Source organism: Crocodylus siamensis, chromosome 10 (genome assembly GCF_052110815.1).
Source record: "Crocodylus siamensis isolate JL-2025a chromosome 10, ASM5211081v1, whole genome shotgun sequence".
In the NCBI taxonomy this organism is placed as follows: Eukaryota; Metazoa; Chordata; order Crocodylia; family Crocodylidae; genus Crocodylus; species Crocodylus siamensis.
This window is the reverse complement of record NC_143404.1, coordinates 10265376-10288334: the sequence shown is the minus strand read 5'-3', so window position 1 is coordinate 10288334 and position 22959 is coordinate 10265376.

Below are 22959 nucleotides of genomic sequence, written 5' to 3'. Positions count from 1 at the left end.
GTAAGGCACAGTGGGAAATGAGAATTCTCCCTAGCAAACCCCACTCTCCTCCACCTCTAGGCAATGCTCCACCCTGCACATTGATTGGGAGATGCTGGGGTGAAGAGGAGCCCTGGAACAAGAGATACAACATGTAGGAAAAACTGACCCATTGTTCAAGGAGCCAGGAAAGTGTCCAGTGGGGCCCACACCAGAAAACAGCACTGGGGAAGCAGACTGGCCCAGGATGCCCAAGACCCAATGTCAGGGCCAGCACTGACTCCGCCTGCCTTCTAGTGCCAACTCATTACCCCCAGCCACTGGCAGTCAGTCATCAGCAGAGGTGAAGGGTCCCAAAGATGTTCAAGATAGGGCTGTGCAAAGCTTCAGTAGACAATTCAATTCAGAGGAGAGTCGACCCGATTCAGGGATCAAATCTCTGAATCCAAATTGAATTGGAAATCGATTTGAAGCATCCGAATCTATTCAGAAAAGCTTCAGAAAAGATTCGGTTGCTTCAGAGATTCAGCCATAGGCTACACAGGCAGCTGACAAGTCTGTTGGGGTTGGGAGAGGGGTGGGGAAAGGGCTGAGACAAGTTGCCCAGCCAGGGTGCGTTACTTGGGGGGGGGGGGGGGGAAGTGGGCATGGCAATGCTGGCAGCAGGGGCTCTGCCCTGCTGCCACTTGCCCAGCCAGGGCACGGGGGGAGGGGGGCCAGGATACAGGCGTGGCTCACTCCAGGCAGAGGGGGGCAAGTGGCAGCAGGGCATAGCCCCCACTCCCAGTGCTGCCGCACCTGCATCCCATGCCCCCCACAGTGGCTGTCAAGCGGCAGCAGGTCAGAACACCCATTCCCAGTGCTGATGCCACCTGGAGAGAGCCACGTCTGCACCGCACCCCCACCCCAAGCTGGCTGGGCAAGTGGCATGTTGACCCCCAACTCCCCCCCCCTCACTGGGACACAGGCAGGCACAGCTAATGGAGCTGTGAGAGAAGTCCCCATGGCTGCCCTGCCCGGCTCCAGCCTCCTGGCACTTTACAAAAGCCCCACGCTGACTGGCTGTAGCAGTGGTGATCAGGGCTCATGGCAGAACCCCCCCCCCCACACACACACACACAGCACAGGGCAGCAGGGATCACTCCCCCAAGAACAACGCATGGTCCTGGTGGCTGGGGGGACACGGTGGTACTGGGGGCAGCAGTAAGTGAGGGAGCTCCTGCAGATACTGCCAGCACCGTCGGCAGCAGCGGGGTGGTGGCAAGCAACAACCAGGGGTGGGCGACTACCCATAGACAGTGATCACCACCACGAGCAGCCAGCGGTGATCACTGACTACCGGTAGACACCGCCAACAGTGTCAATGGTGGGGGTGGTGAGTGGTGACTGCCTGTCAGTGGCGCCTTTTCGTAGGCAGTGCACCACCATGCTCAGGGTGAACATGCACCTGCATGCACCCCCTACACGTCGTCACTGCCCCTCCCCTGCCTGGCAACCATGCAGCAGTTGCCCCATGGCATGGGTGCAGTGTGGCTCGGCAGGACGCTCTGTGCTGTCTGGGAGTCGGGGCAGCTCTAGCAGTCAGCCGGAGCCCAACACCACTCAGCTGCAAATCCCACACAGCATGCAGCACCCTGCCAAGCCACGCTGCACCCGTGCCATGGGGCAGCTGCCACACAAGTGCCAGGCAGGGGGGTGATCCCCACTGGCCCGCACTGCACAGGAGGGCTCTGCCATGAGCTCTCAGAGGCCCTGATCCCCACTGCTGCATCTAGAGAGCATGGGGCATATTTTTTGTTTTTTGTGGGATTTTTTGTTTGTTTGGTTGGGGGTCTTTTTTTTTTTTTGAGTGGGGAGGAGGGGGTTGAAGTGCCAGGACTAGGCTATAGCCTGGCATGGAATGGGGCCGGGCAGGGCAGCCATGGGGGCTTCCCCTGTGGCTCCCCCCTCCCAGGGAGAGGCAGGCACAGCCAGAGGAGCAGCAGGAGAAGCTGCAGCCACTTGGCTGTGCCTGCCTCTCCCCAGCCAATCCAAATCTCCAAATCAATGTGGAATAAGCACCGATTCTGATTCAGTTGAATCGAATGGGGACAGCAATTCAAATCACTGACAGCAAATCAAATCACTGTCCTCCAAATCGGCCGCATCTGAATCAAATACTTCCCTATTCTCACAGGCCTAGTTAAACGTCTATCCCAGAAAGGGGCAGCTGTTGACAACTGCAATATTTAAATGAAACCACAGGGTAGCAGTTTTATACATGGCATTGCCCCTGGTGCCCCAAGGTTTCGTGTTTTGTTAAGATGAGCCCCTGCAGTTGCCCACTTCCCTCCCACCTCAATGTTATAACCACCCAGGGCAGCCAGGGTCTTTCCCCTCTCTCTCAGTGCTACCTGAGAAGAAGGCTCCAGGTTCCAAAGCGGGCAACATTGCTGTTTTTGTTTAATAAACATACTAACAGTTTGGCACCTTCACTCTTTGATTAAAACAAGGCATGTCTCTGCCTTACGATGCATTTCCCCACACCCTGATGTATTCTCCTGGGTGGGAGTAGGGTGGGAAGGAGAAGGGGGACAGTGCCCAGCCAACCAAAGTTGTGGGCAGTGGTGCCCGTGATGCAGGACCAAAGGAGCCCATGGCAGGAGACCCATGCCCTGGTGCCAGGGTGTGGGCACTCAAAGCCCTCCCTAGTAGGGTGGCCATCATAGAGGACAGTCCGGTTGTCCTCTGTCCTCTATTGATATGAAAATGGACGCCTTTATGTCCTCCTGAAGAGAAAAATAGAGGACAAAGGCATCCAGTCTCATATCAATAGAAGACAGAGGACAGAGTAGCAGAAAACCAGAATGTCTTCTATGATAGGCTCCCTAAGCCCTACTCATCCAGGAAGAGCTCCCAGTCCACATAGGTGCGGAGCTGCATGGCTAAGGATCCTCATATCTGGACTACTTGCCACAGTGCAGGGGCCACGGCCACCAATATCAGCAGAAGGGTGGGGAAATAGAGGCACCTGAGACGCACACACCCACACACACAGAAACCAGGCATCTCACACCCACACACGGCATCTGGAACACACACACACACACACACTTGGATGCAGGGTGGCTGGCTCATGGCCATGACAAGCCACTGTAGTATCAGGTCCAGGTGGGTGACCATGATGTCCCTGCCAGCCAATCGGGGTGGCTTGGCTATTTGGCTCCACTTGGGAGTCTTTGGCAGCCTGGGGAGCCAAAGGGCATGCTGGGAGGCATGCAAAAGCCCCCCCCACCTCCTGTACTTGGGCCATGCAGGTAGGCCCCAACTTCCCCTGAAATGAGCTAATGTGTGTTCTGCTTCCTCCTGACTAAAATGAGGACACCTACAGTAAAGTTAAAAAAATGAGAATGCTTCTGCCACTGGCTTGTTGAATGCCTGGATTTAGCCTATGTTCCCTAGACCAGTGGTCTCCAACGTGGGGTGCACGCACCCCATGGGGTGCACAAGACGATCCATTGGGGTGCAGGAAGAAAATATTAGAACTTCTATTTAGATGTATATTTATATAAATATACATATATTGGGGGTGCGTGCTCAAAAATGTTTTACTGATGGGGGTGCACAATCGAAAAAGTTTGGAGACCACTGCTCTAGACAGTTACAGCTCTGACTCTTTAGAAAACACTTTTTGCCCCATCCCTTGTCTTTTGTATTCCAATTTCTCTCTCCTCCCCATTCTCTTCTTCCTGCACCTCCTTTCACAACATCTGATTAAGTGAGCTTCAGCTCACAAATGCTTGGGCCACGTATATAATCTACTCTGATTAGTCTATAAGAGGCAAATCTACCTTGCCTTCTTTCAGAAAACTTCCAGGAGAGGGCTGTATGGGTTACAAAGGGCAGGACGAGGCATGAAGAAAGGAATTATTCCAACAGTGTAGCTAACGTAATTTTTTTCTCAGCCCGTCTCTTCAGTCTCCTCTTCTTCTCACAGTCCTACTAATTAGACAAGGATCCTCTTTTTCATCCTAAGGGAGTGATGCTAGCTACTGAAAGGAGAAAGCTTGACCCTTGATGTTCTGCATACCTGTCTCGCCTACAGGGCTACTTCAGGCTATTTCTGTGGGTGCCTGGATGCCATACGGATCAGTTTACCAAACCCCTCAGGAATATTTCGTTGTGTATGGGATTCAAGGCTCGTTAGGGTGTGCTAAAACTTCCACCTCAATCTGTGCTTTGAACATACCTCATATCTGCTGCATTACGTACGTGCTTCCATGAAAGAAATAAAACTCCACTGTTGACATTCCCTAGCGGCGGGCTGTCTAATTGAAGCTTGTTGAGACAGATCTGCGCAGGGAACAAAGAGGAAAGGAGTTCCTACCCATCTCCTTTTGATATATTTGAAAGGTCCTCCTGAACCTTGCCCAGGTCCATAGCTCTCTTTCAAAACTAACGTGCAAGGCAACTACTATGAATAAACTTATTAGAGAGCAAACCAATTTCTTTAACATCACCAATCATCGTTAATTCCCCTGCCACCAGCTTTTTTGTGCTTGGAATAATGACTTTTCTGCAAGCCAAATGGGAAACGATGTTAATGCATTTCCATGGGCAAAGCTTGAGAACATTGTAAATTGCCTTGCTTAATGGCCTTTGGAATTTAGTTATCCATTTGAAAACTCCAGACCTTCAACAGGACAAAAATCAAATGGTTTAGTCCTCAGCAACTGAATTCACACAATTTTACATTTGGAGGTCATTATTTACGTCTGTTGAATTTTAGAAAACAAATGTCCTTTGGAATGAGACCTTACAGTGAATCTCCTCTCACTTCCCTTGATCTGTCGTTATGCACCCTTCTCACCTGCAGCTGGACAGCCTGCAGAGAAAGGATTGCTGACTTCAATGTACAAAGTAAACCACCATGCAAGGTAACTCAGGGAGCACGATCTGGCCCTAAATACAATGCAGTGACTGGATTTAAGACTTTCACAACATTTTACTGGGAGTTTTTCCACCATTTTTAAAAACATTTTCACAGGCTTGAAATGTTCCCTTTCAAGTGAATTGGCTTTGGAGGCAAGAAAAGAAAAAAAAGGCGGGGGGGAACATCAATGTTTTTGATAGACTTGACAGCTAACCGGAGACGGCTTCTTTGACAGGTTCTATTAATCTACCAGCTGCACCTGATCTTAGTCCACCGACAAGAGTTTCTTCAAAACTGGAGTTAAAATAGGAACTAAGAGATCATCATAGTGGATCAGATTAGCAGTCTATCCAGGTCAGAATCTTGTCCGCATAGGAATCGGTACCAGATACTTCTGAGGAAGATAAAAGAAATCGTGCAGTAAGCAACTAGCTAATAATTTACCTATGGGAAAAGTCTTCCCCCAAATGTTAACAATTGGCTTGAGCCCTGAAACATGAAGGTTTCTTTCTTTTTCCTGAATTCTAGGGTTTGTTCATTGTAAAGCCTTCCTATTGTAACAGATGTTCTCATTACTCTGTACCGAGTCTTCCTGGAATCCTCTTAAGGCCTTGGTCTCACCGAGGTGTAACATGCATTTCACAAAGTATTTGGATCGAAGGGGGACGTGGGGGGAGAGAAATCAGTATCCTCATGTGCATCTAACACCACACAATCTTCAAGAAGAGGAAAGCAAACATCATATCTTTGATTTTTCAAATTCTAATTCACAATTTAGCCAAGGAATTGACTAATATCTTTCGGGATTTAGGTAAAATGTAAAAATGGCTATAGCACATAGGTTTCAAATCTAATTATTGTGTTCTCATGGTAATGCAGAGAGAGAGAGAGGGAGAGAGAGAGAGAGATGTTTCTGTGCCTACACAAATGTATATACGTATGTCTATAGCAAAACATACGTACCCACAGCTGGCAGCCTGAAAACATCAGTGGTCTAAAGGGAAATATAACTGAAAGCATCTAATTTTTTCCATCCACGTAACTTAACTGCTTCCTTTGTTATCCAACTGAAATAAAAAATCACTTCTGGGGTTAGATCCTGTGAGCCAGATTCCAGCTGGGAACTTGGATGCCAGCAGAGCAGGATTTATAAATGGAAGTGTTGACACAACTTTAAATACAGTATCATCAGAAACCTCAATTATATGCAGCAGTGAGCCTCTTATTGGAAGTCACATAGCGATATATTGGGTTTGTCATGTGACTGGATGGCATCAGACACTCTCCAGACTGCTGTCATGTTGCTGGTTTATTGTTTATGTTATCTGTCTCAAGTTTGAACAGTGGTGTTTGTTCGTGGACTGAGCTGGGTATAGTTCTGTCTATCCATCCTATGCTTTTCCCCTTAAATGTGGATTTCATTTGCATATATTTTGTTCAGTGCATCTGAACAGCGTTTGCTTTCCTTCACTGATCCCAGAAACGTGCCTGTGTTAGTCCCACCCAAACACCTTGCTGCCAGGGGAACATCTGTGTACATGTCCCACCAGCAGGAGGGAATGGGACTGTTCTTATACCCCCAAACTATCTGAGGTCCAGGGCATGAGGTTTCTTCTAAGACAAGAGCTATGGCCTGGGATAGTCCCTCGAGAGAAATGGTCTATTTGATTTATTTACTGACCCTAGTTAATATGCTTCTTCCCTTAGCATGACTACATTTTCCTATGTGTAGCACACCCTGTAGCTGAAACCTATTCCAGTCACAAGCTGTTGAGGCTAGGAACAGAAATTACATGCAAACTGGTATAAGTGAGTGGAAACCAGTTCAAATCTGTAACACAACAGAAGTTCGGTGCACATAAACCACTTTCCAAATGGCCAAAACCAGTTTAAGATAAACCTGGATGGATGTAGTATCAGACTTCACTGATTTAGGTCAAATCAGTTTATTGAACCTCAGTCCCAGATCCTCCCCAGATTCAAGTTAACTCACAATCCCCCCAGCATCCCAGGATGCTTTGCACCTCCCCCAGGAACATCCTCCCCACCCCTACCCCCCCCAACAAGGTGGACAAGCTAGCCTTGGCCCAAGCTGGATCCTCCAGCCCAGCAGGGAGGTGTGCTCTAGCACCCCCAACCTCTGGCCTGAGCAAATGCAGGCATATGGCTGAATTTCTGGAATCAAAAGTGAATGTCTGTTCAACTGCTTGTCCGTTCAAGCTATGTAGCTTAGATTAACCTGCAAAGATTGAATTGATTCAGCCTTGAGCTTTCTGACTGTCTGGACTTAGCCTAACTGTTTTGCTTTCTGTTAATCTTATTTTAAGACAAATAACCTTGGCTGCAGCTGCAGAAGCAGGGAGGATGGACAAACTGCAGAATGCCATGCTTCAAGAACACTTCAGGGAGCTTTTTAATCACAGTTTGGACATGACTCTGCACACCAAGAGCCATGCTGTAAGCCAGGCTCATCATTTTCATATAGCAGCAAGAACCACGCTGGGCTGACAGCCACAATGGAGTCACACAAATTTAATTGCCCAGGATAAACGCTGGGCAGCTCACAAATGGGAAGAAGTGCATTTGTCTGCAGTACCAAACTAAACATGCCCTTTGAGGCTTGTAGGCAAGTGCTCTCTCCCCCTACACAGAAGAATGTGCCTCACTTTACCTACTAGTGGGTAGTGTATACTCTTTGCATAGCTACCCTCTTGCTATGGAAAGTCGTGTCTGAAAGGCCTAATCACTATAAAGTAACAAAGCTCCAAATGGAAAAAAAAATAACAGCTCTTCACCCTTCTGGTGGCACAGCTCCTTTTCTAAGTTCAGCAGGACCTTTTCCACTTGCCTTCAGTGTTCAAAACTGTGCGCTTCCCTGGATGGCAGGCATCTCTCTAAGATGTGACAAACGCCTCCCACATCTTCCTTCTGTTTCAGGGTGCAAAATGCCGGGATCAAAAGCAGGAGGTACAATGTGTTCAAACTAAGGCGTGGGGTCTTTTAAAGGACAGTGCTTGGTAAGGTCCAGGTTGAACAGGAAGCTCTACATTTTCAGCTCCTGGGAAATATAGAGTTGAGCTAGGTGCACTGGAGGACAAAAAATTGCACAGCAAACAGGAAAGGAATGCAAGGAAATCACCCAGGACCAAAGGCACATTAGACTGAACAACTAAATGTTGAGACAAAGAGAATGTGTAAGAATAACAAGGTTGTGATTAGCATTATTTCAACTTCCCTTCAATTAATTGGGAAACCCTAGAGATGTGTGGTATGGTTAAGGCAAAAATGATGAATGCATAAGATTAGTTGCAAGATGCCCAACCTGGAACAGTTCACATCTAGTTATCAATGACGCTGAGTGGATATACAGATTAAGAAAATATGACTCAGCTGAACACTGCAGAACAGAACTTAAGTCATACAGACTCAGTTTAAATAAAGGTATCATAATTGGAAAGTGAACTCAATTACTCAGAAAGAAGCATCTGTGGCTTAAAATGAACTAATTCAGTAGCTGTAAAATAATCCCATGGTAGGAGTGGAAGATTTTATTAAAATAATTGTTGGAGTGCTGCCAGAAGGAAATACGGTTAGACGGAAAATGGAACCCAGGAAGGTCCAAAGATGCACCTGTAAGTAACATCTCAAAGTCTAACCTCCCATGCATGTTTATAATGGAGAGCAGGTTAAAATCAAACACGTTAGACTTTTTCTAGAGGACTGAATTTTTAAATGACAGTTATTTTCAGCAACTCGAAATGAAAAAAACAAACAACCACACGTATTTTAAAATTTGCCTTTTCAGTACTGGAGATATTTGGTTTCCTTTCAAAGTATCTCTCACTCACCTCCCTTCTTCCTCATTCTATCTTCTATGAACACTAGCTGTTACGTTTTCTCAGCCTAGACATAAATAATTTTGTATTTCTGTCTAAAAGGACTGCATTTGGAAGGACGACAGCAGCAATGGACATACATCGCCATAGAAGAGCACAGCGTGCGTTTCTTCTATAACAGACTGCGTCTACTCTGCAATTAAAATGTTTTCACTTCCCAGAAATGGAAGGTTGCATTATGCAGAAACTAAAACTTTAAATGTCATGCTATGTACAGCACTCCAGGGTCCAGCTTGTTCCCCCTCGTTTTTAACAGCAGCTAGGTGTCTGTTGGAAAAGCCAGGTTCCTAACTCCATGTTCCTTCTCTGCTACCAGAACAGCTTGGCAGATTTCCAGGCAAAACTTCTTTCACCTCCAAGTGCCGTTCTGGAGAGACCAGCACATGTTTCTGATTCATATTGATTTCAACAAAATGTTTTGGCTTAAAATAAAAAAGTTCTAAAGCTATTGGAAAACTTTCATTTTGACAGTTGGAAAACAAAACTTTGCAACTTGAAAGGGTGCTTGGTTCTTAGTTCGTGTTTAGTAAAAAGATGTTAAAAACACTGAAAAAGTTCAGAAATGAAGCAATTGATTTCGTTCCATCCTAAATGCCATTCTCCCGTGCTTTGTGTTTGTTGTACAAGCCACAAAAACATTTGTTTTATGTGAACACGACAATTTTTTAATTTTGCAGATCAATCAGCGGACTGAAAAAACTCAGCTCTATTATCAGAAATTCTCTACCTGTCCTTTCTGCTCTCTTTATTAATTAGTATCCTTATGCCTCAGCCACTATTTTATATCTTTTTCTGCCTCAGCCACCATATCTCTAAGCTTTGCTATCTATTATCGCCCCAACATGCAGTCTTACTGTCTATAACTAGGTAACCATGGAGTTATACCAGAGAAACTGAACTGAGTGTAGTAAGGGAGGTGAGATGCTCAGGCTTTCAGACTCTGCCAGCTGTTAAGTCACTACCGCTTGATTATACTAATTAACAAATGTTGCTTCTACCCAGGCTATTTGCCCATTGCTTCCTCTTTATAACATCCTCATCCCAGACAGAAGGCTAACTTGTTCAGAAAGGTATGAGTCTTTGTAGGCACCAGCCTACTTCACCAGAAGGTATGAATAGACTTCCAGAGAGCGGGGGTACTAAACAGAGATTACCTTTTTCATCCTAGACAGAAGCTTTTTGCTTGCTGGTCTGCAAGAAGTGAAGGAACTCAGATGTTCACCAAAAACCACGAACATCCTAATTAACAGCACTTGCTTACAAATTTTCATCCTGGAAGGTACCACTGTAATAACCTAGTCTGAGGTCCTTCATAACACGTCACATCTTCCTTGGTGAGTCCTGGTACTGAGCCCAAAAGCTTGTAGCAGGACTTGAGCAGAGCATCTCTTTCAGAAAAGCATCACATCTTGATTTAAGCATTCTGAACACCGGTGACTTCACTCTGGCCCCTGGTGAGCAGGTTCAGTGGTTGATACAACATCAAATGCAGCAACCCACAGCCCGTCGGTGTATTTCTCTGTCCATTACAAAGCGATGCTTGGCCACATCTAGAATTAGTCAACCTGTGACGGCTCACAGACCTGGGTCCCATAACTCATGCTCTTTGGCCCAGGGGCCCAGAGTTGAATCTCCGCTGCAGGTGCTCCACCAAGACTCCAAAGATATTCCAAAGATGCAAATATTAGCCCCCTATCAGTTAGGTACAATATATTTGAGCAACTCTATTAAAAGATACTATAAACCAAATCATTTCTTGTATGCTAAGTCTCAGTCCAGATCCACTGTGTGCTTGTACAGTAAAAGCAATGAGAAACAGAAGCTCTGAGACACCAAGAAACAAAATGCCAAGAATACACAACATTAAAGCGGAGCTAACTATTAAGAACCTGTTGCACAGCAGCAACAATTAGACAGGCACAAATCCAAGCTTTCAAATCCTCTGGGGCTAGTCTGACCCAGACCTTTACCCTTATAGAAATACCATGTTACTGTGTTCTACCGCAGGTCAGTCACTTCGCTAGGCTGTATATAAAAGTTTCCCCAGGTGTAAAATGTGGATAATTATACCTGCTTGCTTTGTAAAGAACTCTGAGACCTATTGATGAACAATTCTCTACAAAAGTTAAGCTATGTACAACAGTGATATATTAAGTACTATTATTATTATTATTATTACCGTCTTCACTTGTTGAACTTGGGGCTATTTTTATAGAGCACTAACTCTAGTCCTCTCTGTAAAAAGTGTCGTTAAATCAAGCAGTAGCTTTTGTTTTCAGATGCATCATCAGGGAAACTTGTTCATAATTGCTTCTTTGTCACCTTTTTGCACACAATTAGGATTTTGATCTTATCACAGGGAAGCACAATCACCACTTCTCTTTTCTACCGCCCACACCACTGAGCATTGACAATCACAAGACCAATACTAATAATTATCTTTCAGTTGAAGCTGCAGTGAGTGAAATGCTTTTCTAAAAATCAGCACAGGCATGATTGTCATCTGCCAGGTGGTATGTCATGGTTGCTATCACAAGGGCTAAAAATTTCTAGTTTCCATTTGTTTCCCATCTTCTGCATTGAACTGCTAAGGTTTATCCTAAGATATGAGCAAAGGCACTGAATACTTTCGGATAGAGTCAAAAGCCAGCCTGGAACCTGGATGTGAAATTTATAACCGTGGGGTATGTGCAGACATTCACTACACCCAGTCTATGATCATGTAGCTGGTTTTAAGCCGTGTGATCACAGACCGAGAGTGACGTGCAGACCTTCACCAGTGCCAGGAATTGCACCAAGGACCAAGTAAATAACTTGGGGTGAAGGGTGGGACAAAGGACAAGTGTGGGGGAGGAGCTAATGAGTCCATGGAGGAGCTGCTGAGTGGGTTAGGGGGCTAAGAATAGCCCAGTCATGGTTGTGGGAGGGAGGAAGAGCATATAACCCTAGGGCTAGGGCAAGCAGTTGGGCTTTACCAGACCCAGGGCTATGCTCTGAATGTGTTCAGATATTCAGCAGATCAGGCAACCCTCTTCCTGATCTAAGTTAGTTCACCACCTCAGGTGAACGAACACAGATTGGGCCTGCCATTTTTGGCCTGATTTAACACCGCCCCCCCCCTCAAATGTCTGCACAGCTGTGTACATAGATCAATCTAACCTTAGTTAGGTCAGTCTATAGGTAATGTCTGTATGTACCCTCAGTAAAGGACTGAAGTGTATTTAGAGAGCAAATATTACTCTAGTTTGAAGCTGACAAAATTCAAACCCAAACCCAGATCCAAGTGCTCCTGCCCAAGTGCATTGGCTTTGTTATGGGCAGGTCATGCCAGACCCACCTCACCTCCTGCTATGATCAGGTAACTCATCACCTGGATAGGGGAAATGAGGTTGATGTCATACACTTGGATTTCCAAAAGGCCTTTGACCTGGTCTCTCATGACGTCCTCATCGTTAAACTGGGAAAATGTGGCCTCAACTACTTTACGATCTGGTGGCAGTAGGACCCAGAGAGTACTGACAGATGGAACTGAGTCATCATGGCAAGAGGTAACTAGTGGCATCCCTCAGGACTCAGTGCTTTTCAACATGTTCATCAACTATTTGGATTTGGGTATTAAAAGTGAACTGGCAAAGTTTGCTGACAACACCGAACTATGGGAGAGTGTGGTCACACTCCAAGACAGGCTGGCACTACAGGTCAACCTGGACAGGCTTGCAAGGTGGGTAGACCTCAACCTGATGTCGTTTAATACAGAGAAATGCAAAGTGCTCCATCTGGGGAGAAATAATCCATAACACACTTACAGGCTCGGCAGTACTCTGCTTGCTAGCACCACAACTGAACAAAACCTGCGTGTCACGATAGACAACAAAATGAACATGAGCCACCAATATGATACCATAGCTGGCAGAGGTAATCAAACACTGGCATGCATCTACTGAGGCATCTTGAGCAAGGCTAAAGATGTCATCCCCCAATCTACTCTGCCTTGGTGAGACTGCAACTGAAGTACTGCGTCCAGTTCTGGGCACTGCACTTCAAGAAGGATGTAGAGAAGCTCGAGAGAGTCCAAAGGAGAGCCACATGCATGATTAGAGGCCTAGAGACCAGGTCATATGAGGAGAGGCTAAAAGACTTGGGACTGTTCAGCCTGGAGAAGAGAAGAGTCAGAGGGGACTTGGTGGCAGCCTATAAGAATATCAGGGGAGTACATCAGGGCCTGGGGGAGCATCTATTCAGGAGAGGTCTAGAAACACTAGGCACAAACTGATTTAAGATCACTTCAGACTAGACGTAAGGAAAAAACTTGTTTAAAAATTGAGTACTGAGGGTTTGGAACAGGCTCCCCCAAGAGGTGGTACAGTCATCCAACCTGAGGATCTTCAAAAAACATCTTGATGCCCATCTTGCTGGGGTCATCTGACCCCAGCAGTCTTTCCTGCACAAGTGCAGGGGGTCTGAACCCAATGATCTGTAAGGTCCCCCAGTGAATTTGTAGATGGCCACAGGATCACCTCTCAGCCTTCCCTTGTAGAGGCTGAAAAGATCCAGGTCCCTCAATCTCTCCTCATAGGGCTTTACCTGCAGGCCACTAACCATACGAGTGGCCCTCCTCTGGACCCTCTCAAGATTATCCACATCCCTCTTGAAGTACAGCACCCAAAACTGGATGCAGTACTCCAGCTGCAGCCTCAGTGGTGCCACATAGAGGGGAAGGATCACCTCCCTAGACCTCTTTGTGTTGCAACTGCTAATACATGTAAAGTGCCATTACCTTTATTGATCACTTCATCACATTGACAACTCACGTTCATCTTGAAGTTGACTATGACTCCAAGATCCCTTTCTGCTACAGTGCTGCTGAGAGGGTCATTCCCCAGCCTGCAAGTGTGTTGGTGATTCCTTCTCCCTAGGTGCAGCTCTTCGCATTTGTCCATGTTGAACTGCATCCTATTCTGTTCTGTCCACTTTTCCAACCTGTCCAGCTCCACCTGGATTTGTTCCCTGCCCACTAGTGTGTTCACGTTACCCCATAATTTGGTGTCATCCACGAATTTGGACAGAGTGCTCTCCACACCCTCATCCAAGTCACCGATGAAGACATTGAACAACACTGGTCTAAGGATCGAACCTTGGGGAACTCCACTGCCCACATCTTTCCAGGTCAATGCAGATCCATCCACCACCACTCTCTGGGTGTGTCCCATTAGCCAATTTGCCACCCACCAGACCGTGTAATCATCCATGTCACAGCCGCTCAGTTTATTTTTGAGACTAGGATGAGATACCATATTCAAAGGTTTTCTTAAAATCCAGGTAGGTGACATCTACCTTGTCCTCTGCATCTAAGCATTTTGTGACCTGGTCATAAAAAGAAACAAGATTTTTCAGGCAGGATCTACCTGTTATGAGCCTGTGCTGGTCGCTCGTCAGCATTATTTTTCCTGCTGGACTCCCACAAATGTGATCCTTAATAATTTTTTCAAAGGTTTTCCCAAGGATAGAGGTGAGGCTAACTGGCCTATAGTTACTCAGATCCTCCTTCCTCCCGTCCTTGAAAAAAGGGACCATGTTGGCCCTTTTCCGATCCTCTGGGACCTAACCTGGGCACCATGAAAGCCCAAACAATCGTGCCAGTGGTTCTCCTATGATACAAGGTGGGCTGGGGGGAAAGGGACTTGGTAGTGGGGGTCTACTACAGACTGCCACACTAGGAGGATTGACAGACTCTATTCAGCTCAAACATGTGTTTTTGTGTGGGGTGGCTGGCACTGGATTCTTGATTTGGTCCATAACATGCTGTTTCTGCTGCTTACACTTGTCCATCTCCTGTTGTTGAGAGGTTTCAAAATACTGAGACCCTGCAGCAGACTCTTCCTCCATTTGTGGCAGCCCTGGGCAATAGTCTCCCATGAGTTTACATCAATGTTGCATTTTCTTAAGTTAGCCTTGAGGACGTCCCTGAAGTACTTTCTCTGCCCTCCTCTTGAATGTATGCCTTGGCTGAGCTGGGAGAATAAAACTTGCTTCAGGAGTCTGGAGTCAGACATTCAGATGACATGGCCAGCTCAGGGAAGTTGATGCCAGATGAGCATCACCTCAGTACTCGTGTTTGTTTGCAGGAGGACACTACCATTGATGCGTCTCTCTTCCCACTGGATTTGGAGGATCTTCTGCAGGCAGCATTCATGGCATCTCTCCAACAATTTCAGATGTTTCCTGTACGTTGTCCATTTCTTAGCTCCATACAGCAAAGTGGGGATCATGAATGCTTGATAAACCATGAGCTTGGTTTCGGACCTGGCCCACTTAAACTAAAGTATTCTCATTCCGTTAACTGCACAGGCGGCTCTTCAGTGGATGCAATTTAAAAACAAACACAAAAATACATACAAATTTCACACAATTTTTCCAAGTAAAATACTTACGAATCTTTCCCCCTTCCCCTTAGCCCCAGACCTAATAACTCCATACTGAAGTCAGCAATGTGCATATACACCTGTGTAAGAGATGCTAAGAACAGGCCTACAGGCTTAGAAACAAGTAAGAATCTGAAAGAGAGTTAAAAAACTCACAGCTTTAGAAGTCAATCAAACCGCATCAGCTGAGGATGCTCTGAGCTTCCTTTCACAGATTTCTACCCATCAAATCTCCAGGAAAAGGAGAAAAGACTATGCAACTCAGTGAATATATGAGAAGCTTTATTTCATCAATATAAACTCATATTGGGTTGATTACTTCTTAATGCCCTGGGACCATTTCTCATGATGCAAGATGTCTTTTCTAAGAAAGCCTTTTCTGGGGAACACTTCACACACACAGAGGACATAAGGAAATGCAAAATACAACTTAAGGACTTTCCTTTTCCAATTTTAAAAGAGGGAGGGAAGATGCAGAGAAAGAAACTTTTTTTGACTTTAAGAACTTTATTATACACATATTAATAATAAATGGTGAAAATACAAAGGCGTGTGGCCTCCCCAGGGGCCGAGTATGAAACACTTGTAAGCAACAAACACTAACTTCACCAGAGATTGAAACCCTCTCCCCCAATGCCCCTCATGGGGTTTCCCATGTAGGGGCAGCTGTCCACCTTCCATCTTGCAAAGGGCCCCTTTGATGATCCAGTGCAACACAAACTGGTCCACATTTTGTTGCAAGGTGAAGTGTCTTAATCAAATGTGACATGTGCCAAGAGCAGAGAGCAGAAAAGTTGGAGGGTATCATTGGAGCCAGCCTGTGCAAGATGGTTTCTGCGGCTTTTCAGAGTTGCTGTCTTGGCCTGGCCCAGCAGGAAGTTGGCTAGGCAAATCACACTCCTCTTGGCCATTCAGTATGGGATAGAGAGGTACATAATCTCAGAGAAGTCCAAGTCCAGCATGCCAAAGAGGGTGCCATGGACAGCAAAGAGTGGCTGCAGGTGGGAGGCAGTCCAGGAAGGCATGGAAGAGTCTCCTTCACATTTTCCTTGCAGAAAGAGCAGGCTGCCAATGCTGCCAGGTCTAAGCGAGGGATAAAAGGGCCCCACGCAGCAGTTGCCACTGGAGGTTGCTGTTCTCTTGGGTAAGGGTAGCTTGCACAGGGTGCACCAGGCCAGGCAGGCTTCCTCTAGTATTGCTGTCACCAGGTGCCACCGCCTCCAAATCACGTCAGAGTGAGCAGTGAGATCCCAGGCATGGCACACGTTGACTCAGAGCAAGAAAAAGTGAGAGACAGAGAGACAGAGGTAAAAATAATCCACAAACATCTGACACCAGTACTTTCCATCTGACTCGGCTTATGAAAGCTTTAAAAAAAAAAAAATCCTTTCAGTACAGAGTCTACTTCAGTCATGTTGCCAAAAATTAATGAGAAAAAAGGCTGGTCTATTGTAGATGAGAGATTAGTGTTTCAGTTTTGATAAATACGCGAGTTTTCTCTGTTGTTCTTCTACATCCAGATGTGTTAAAGAGCTGATCACATACTCTTCGCTTACGATTTTGAGACATCAACATTTTGGGTAAAAATCTTCTTAGTCTAAAATGAGATCCTCTGCTTTTATATACTCCTTATATAAAGCATGAAAGCTGATACCTGGGCACTGCCATGAAGCATGTGATTACAGAAGCATAATTCTCTGAGAAAGAAGATATTCAGGTGTTTCTGAACAACAGTGATGAGAGAGGTTTCTGTCAGATTAGAAAGTTCAGTCCTGTTCAGAATATTGTAAGGAGGTTTGTGAGAGTAACTGTAAGGCACAAATTATATTTTTATTTTATTTCCATGCTCTGAATAAAGGGAAATGTAGCAAAACATGGCTGTGCTTGTCAGTGCACCTATTAGGGAGCTGTTATCAGGAAATGCATACTCTCTTATTTAAAAGAAACAAAGTATAGGTTTTACTAAATTAATTAAAAGCTATATTGGTTTAATTCAGTGGGCCTTAAAGAACGCTTACCTTCTAAATGTATACACATTCTGTATGCAGGAGCGGACATTTGAATAGGTCACAAAATCTCTGAGGGATTGAGTTTAGATCCTCACTGGGCACGTCTACACAAGACACTACTGCACAGTCATTACTGCGCATTTATTTACTACTTGTATTAGCAAGTACTAAATAAATGTGCAGTAAGTGGAGTTACTGCAGAGTAGCCCCAACAAACGTCTTTTAGAAGCTACTGCACAGTAGCCTAATAATACTGCACAGTAGCGTATTAGCACTGTCCGTGCTGCGGCTCTACTGCACAGTAGTTTTCAGCTACTGCACAGTCTGCGTCTCATGTAGACGTGCCCACTGGTTCTAAAGTATTTTAAATCCACTAATTGGCATGTAAAGCAGAATGGGGCCCTTTACCTCTGTTTCCTCACCTTTGAAAAGATTATAGCACCGGTGATGTTCCTGGGAAGTATTAGTGTGCATACGCACTGACTTTTACTTTTGCCGGTGGGGGGGGGGAAGGGGAGGCCTAAGATGATGGACTTGTGGGAAGTTTTACGCATTTCAGGTGACAGCCCTCTTCCCAAGGGGGGCCAGGACCATTTGGCACCTCTGGTGTCCTGTACAACATTCTTAAGACTAGGAACACAATTTGATTTACTAATGAATTATGGTACATAAGTCTTATCAAACCCATACAGGCAGAAATCTTCCATTGCACTGTTCTTCCTTTGCCAGGTTGGCCAGTCCGTGACCATTACCAGCTCCTGCTACTCAGAAGAAGCTGTCCTGAAATGTTGAGAAGACAAATGAAACAGCCAGACGAATTCATAAAAGCTTCAAAGAGCTGCACCAGCACTTCTGCATTCAGCGGGAAAAGAAGCAAGGAGATGCAGCCAAGCCTCTGAACATGCTTTTTTTCATTTACCTTATGTCATCTGTAGCAATAGTCTGAGCTCAGGAGAGTTTATCTGAAGCCAACATTTACTGATTTGTTTTTGCACAGAAACAAACACGGATCGCTCCAGAACTGCTTGGATGGCAGATCTATCAGACCAGCTGCTGTTTAGTAGCACAGTCAGTAATGGATTCCAAGATCCCCTTTAGCATAAGAGAACAGTTTGAAGTCGAACTCCAAATCCAAACACCCTCAAAAGGTACAAACATTCAAAATCTAGGCAGAAACCTAGATCCAAATTGTGTAGCTGTGCTGCTTCTCTCCTTACTGGTAGCATTAGCCATACAACTGGCAATTACAGCCATTAGCATGGCCAAAACCAGGTTAGCAGGTCTCATTCTGCATGCCCTTCCCCCTTGTGATGTAACGTAATGCTACTGTTCAGCTTAGTGAGCTGTTTTGCACAAATATAAGTGTGCGTGCAAGGAAATCAAGAATCTGGCCCAACAATTCTGTCTTGAATGAACAATCAAGTCCAGTGACTGACAGACGTACAGCGTCTGGCTGAACAGCTCTCACACCTGCCGACCCGAGAGCCACGCTGATCTTTCTTAGTAGTATGTCATTATGCCACCCCTGCTCCCCAGTATGAAAGGAACACAAGTGCATTTCTGAGATACTTCATGGCATATAGCAAAAGAGGGTGGCCTGTCATGTTCTAATCACAGGCTTTTTTAGATAAGTGGACTCTCGAGAGTGTGAAGGGCCACTTGTCTTCAGTGCAAACCTTCCAGTCTCAGGGTTACAGCACAGCATCAGCTTTATGAAAGCACTCCAGCGATGAGAGTCCAATGAAACTAAGTACCAGGCTGCCAGTTCATTCAGACGCAGAAGCGCTGTCATTTTGTAGAAGGCTAAAAGGTTATCCTTGTTAAGTTTGTTGCTCTCTGGAGCCAATGGCATTAGCAGCACTGGAAAGCAAGACTTGATCTACTATCAGCCTTTATAACAGCAGATCGCATCATCCTGCTCAAAGACCGTCTAAGCGATATGTTTGTAAAAGAGCCAGTAGCGGCCCGTCTACACTAGGGCTCTCAACAATCCTACTTGGAGGAAACTAGTGGGTGTAGCAAGCATGTAACTTATGGAGAAGTTCTCATGTTCGGCAGGACCTATATTTCCAGGCAGGTGCAGCAGAATTTGCTTCTGTACCAAATACATGATTCCACCTGCATAGAAATACTAGGAAAATTAAAATTAGCAACATCTCAAAATAGATATATTTTGGGTTTAATTCAAAGAGCCCTTGAGCCATATAATGACTGGTGAGAGTATAGCAAACTCTGCCAGTGGGGAAAAACAAAACAAACCAACAAAAACCTTTGTGATGATTATGTTCAGGACCGATTATGAATTTCTCTTTTTGGCCCTAGCTGGTATGAGAACAGCATGACTCTAAAGAACTTCCATCCCAAGATCCTCTTCAGTTAAAACTTGGAATCACAACTCAAGTTAATTTTGCAGTGAAGACAAGGATGAAGATGCAAGATATAAGAATGATGTTATCACAGGGTATTTACTTTTCAAAGGTTGTTGGCCACCCGAGTCCCCTTTTTGCTTTTGAAAGTTTTCCCTGGTATTTAAAGACAATAGGAGACTTGCAAAAAAGATGTAGATCTTCATTCTTTTGTGCAAAACCTGTTTCTTGGAAGGGCTGCTAGACACCAAAGCAGACTGGCTTATGCTCATTTTTATACTTCTCCAAGACTCCTTATTGTCTGTACAAATGGATCACCACCCATTTCTAAATGGCATACTTCCCATTTACTACATGCTACCTGAGATAAGCAGGCAGACCCCAAATGTAAAGCATGGGCTTATTCTGAATTTAGATCTCCCAAGATTGGATTAAAACAGATTGCAAGTAATCCCCATAATTAAAGATGAGCGTGCTTACTGCCTACAGTAGATTTGCATTTTTCAATTAAACAAACTGATGTTAGGGAAAGTCTTTGTAATGTACTGAGACCTCTCTCCGGTCTTTTATTTTCTAAAAGGAGTTCAGACTCTATCTTGGACTACCATGAATGTCTGCCATGAATATAACAATGTTGCAGGAGGTACTGATGGGGAACTACATTCGTGTCAACTCCTTGTTTTCTGAGAACAACCACGAGTTACTAATAACTGACCAGGGTTAAGAAGCAGCTTCCTCTCTAGGCAGTCATTCCATTATTGTCCATTGCAGAGATTTTTTTAAACCATAACATGCTGCTTTCAGAGACACTAGCGGTAACAGTGGTTTGATGCAGTACAGCTCCCCCCATGTGAATTGGAGTTTGGTGAGAGCCCACCCAAAGACATGTTTTCCCTGGGCTACGCAGTTCAGTAACTCTCTCCTCCACATGACGTCCAATTGGGTTACTTTTGTCTCTGGATTATGCAGGGAAGCTCACCTTATATGGGTTTTGCCATTCCCAGCATTCCTTGCTCTCCCAACCCCTGTTCTGAGCCCAAATCAAGAACAGGCTTTACTGGGCTTGTTTCCTCCCTTAATGAGCCAGCTATTGTCACACGCAACAATGTGCATATAACAATGTGTTGGGGTACAGAGCTCCTCATGCACCTGCACACACACGTACACATGGAGGTGGTCACTGACACATGAGAGTGCTGGACATAATTCATTCCAGTGATTAAGTATACAAAAAAAAGGCACTCTGGTGCACTCATATTCATCTGATATTGTGCACTGAGGTCCATGCCCACACCACACTGTGGTGCTCTGCTCCGGATGGCAGTTCTCTTTTGATAGCATTAAGAGCCCAGACATGGCCCTAGTAAAGTCATTATGTAGAGGTGGATACTTCCATCTCAGGGACCCTTAATACCAGAAGTCACCGTAAGACCACATCTGCAGAAGAGCTGAGCTCCCTTTTAAGTGCCTAAATGCAGTGGCAGGACTTCTTAGAGTTCACCAGTTGGCAACTGCTACTAAGGGAAACAGGAGCTGTGGGCTGCTGGAAAACACGGCCCTTTAATGAGAACTTGACAATATACAAAACTACCAGCATGGATGCCCTACAAAATGGCATCATCTTTTAGGAGTGTGCAAAATGGGCCCTATTTGATTCAGATTTGGCCCAAATCAGGGACAACGATTCAATTTGTTGATTCGGACCATTTTCCCCAATTCAATTCAGCCAAATCCAAATCTGATGTTTCGATGCTGATTCAGAGAATTGTAGACACAGTTTTAAATGATTGTTCTACATACCTCGAGGTACCAGGCACGGCTCGTGAACGCTGCGATGATGGGGCACAGGAGAGGGGGGCACATGCTCAGCGGTGAACCTGGAAGCCCAGGTCCACCAGGGAGCATGCAGGGGGCCCCCCACAGCCCAGCAAGTGGCCACGGGGGGACCCCAGGTGACTCTCCAGACCCAGGAGGCATCAGTTGCCAATTTGGGAAGTGCAGAGGGGCCCTCCCAGAAGTGGACCAGAAGTGCTTCTGGTCCACTTCTGGGTCTGCTGCCAAGTGCATTGCTCCCCCCTCCCCCCACGCTCCTGTGGGACACTCCATCTGCCCCAGGATCTCAGCATTCAAAAGCTGCCTGGTACCTTGAGGTATGTAGAAAAAACATTTAAACCCGTGTCTATGTCCGAATCACCAAATCTTTCTGAGTCTCTCTGAATCAGTTTGGAGGGTTCCAATTGATTCGGAGAAATTAAAGGGTCATAGATTTCATAGACATTAGGGCTGGAAGGGACCTCGGGAGATCGAGTCCAGCCCCTGCCCAAAGGGCAGGAAGTCAGCTGGGGTCATAGGATCCCAGCAAGATAAGCATCCAATTTACTCTTGAAGGTGTTCAATGTAGGTGCTGGAACCACCTCCGCTGGCAGACTGTTCCAGACCTTGGGGGGCTCAGACAGTAAAGAAATTCTTCCTTATGTCCAGCCTGAAACGGTCTTGCAGGAGTTTGTGACCATTCGACCTCGTCATCCCTTGGGGCGCTCTGGTGAACAGACGTTCCCCCAGATCCTGGTGGTCACCCCTGAGAAACTTATAGGTGGCCATCAGATCACCCCTGAGCCTGCGCTTTTCCAGGCTAAAGAGTCTCATGGCTCTCAGCCTGTCATTGTAAGATCTGTTTTCCTGACCTCTGATCATGCGCGTGGCTCTCCTCTGGACTCTCTCAAGCTTCTCCACATCCTTTTTGAATTGTGGAGCCCAAAACTGGATGCAGTACTCCAGCTGCGGCCTCACCAAGGCCGAGTACAAGGGGAGAATGACGTCCCGGGATTTGCTTGAGAAGCATCTATGGATGCAAGCCAGCATTTTGGTCGCTTTACTAGCCGCAGCATCGCATTGCAGGCTCATGTTCATCTTGTGGTCAATGATGACCCCCAGGTCTTTTTCTTCTGTAGTGTTAACCAACGTAGCACTGCCGAGCCTATAAGGGTGCTGCAGGTTTTTCCTCCCAAGGTGGAGAACCTTGCATTTTTCGGTGTTAAACACCATGAGGTTCTCGTCCGCCCATTTGCTGAGCTTGTCCAGGTCAGCCTGGATCACCCGCCTTTCTTCTGGCGTGGATGCTTTGCCCCAAAGTTTGGTGTCATCGGCGAACTTGGCCAGTCCACTCCTGACTCCAATGTCCACATCATTAATGAAGATGTTGAACAGTATGGGTCCCAGGACAGAGCCTTGAGGGACCCCACTGGTCACAGGGCACCATGAAGAGTGACTGCCATCAATCACAACCCTCTGGGTCCGACCACGAAGCCAATTTCCCAGCCAGCGGATAGTGGTGGAGCCAAGGCCACAACTGGCCAGTTTGGCCAAGAGGTGATC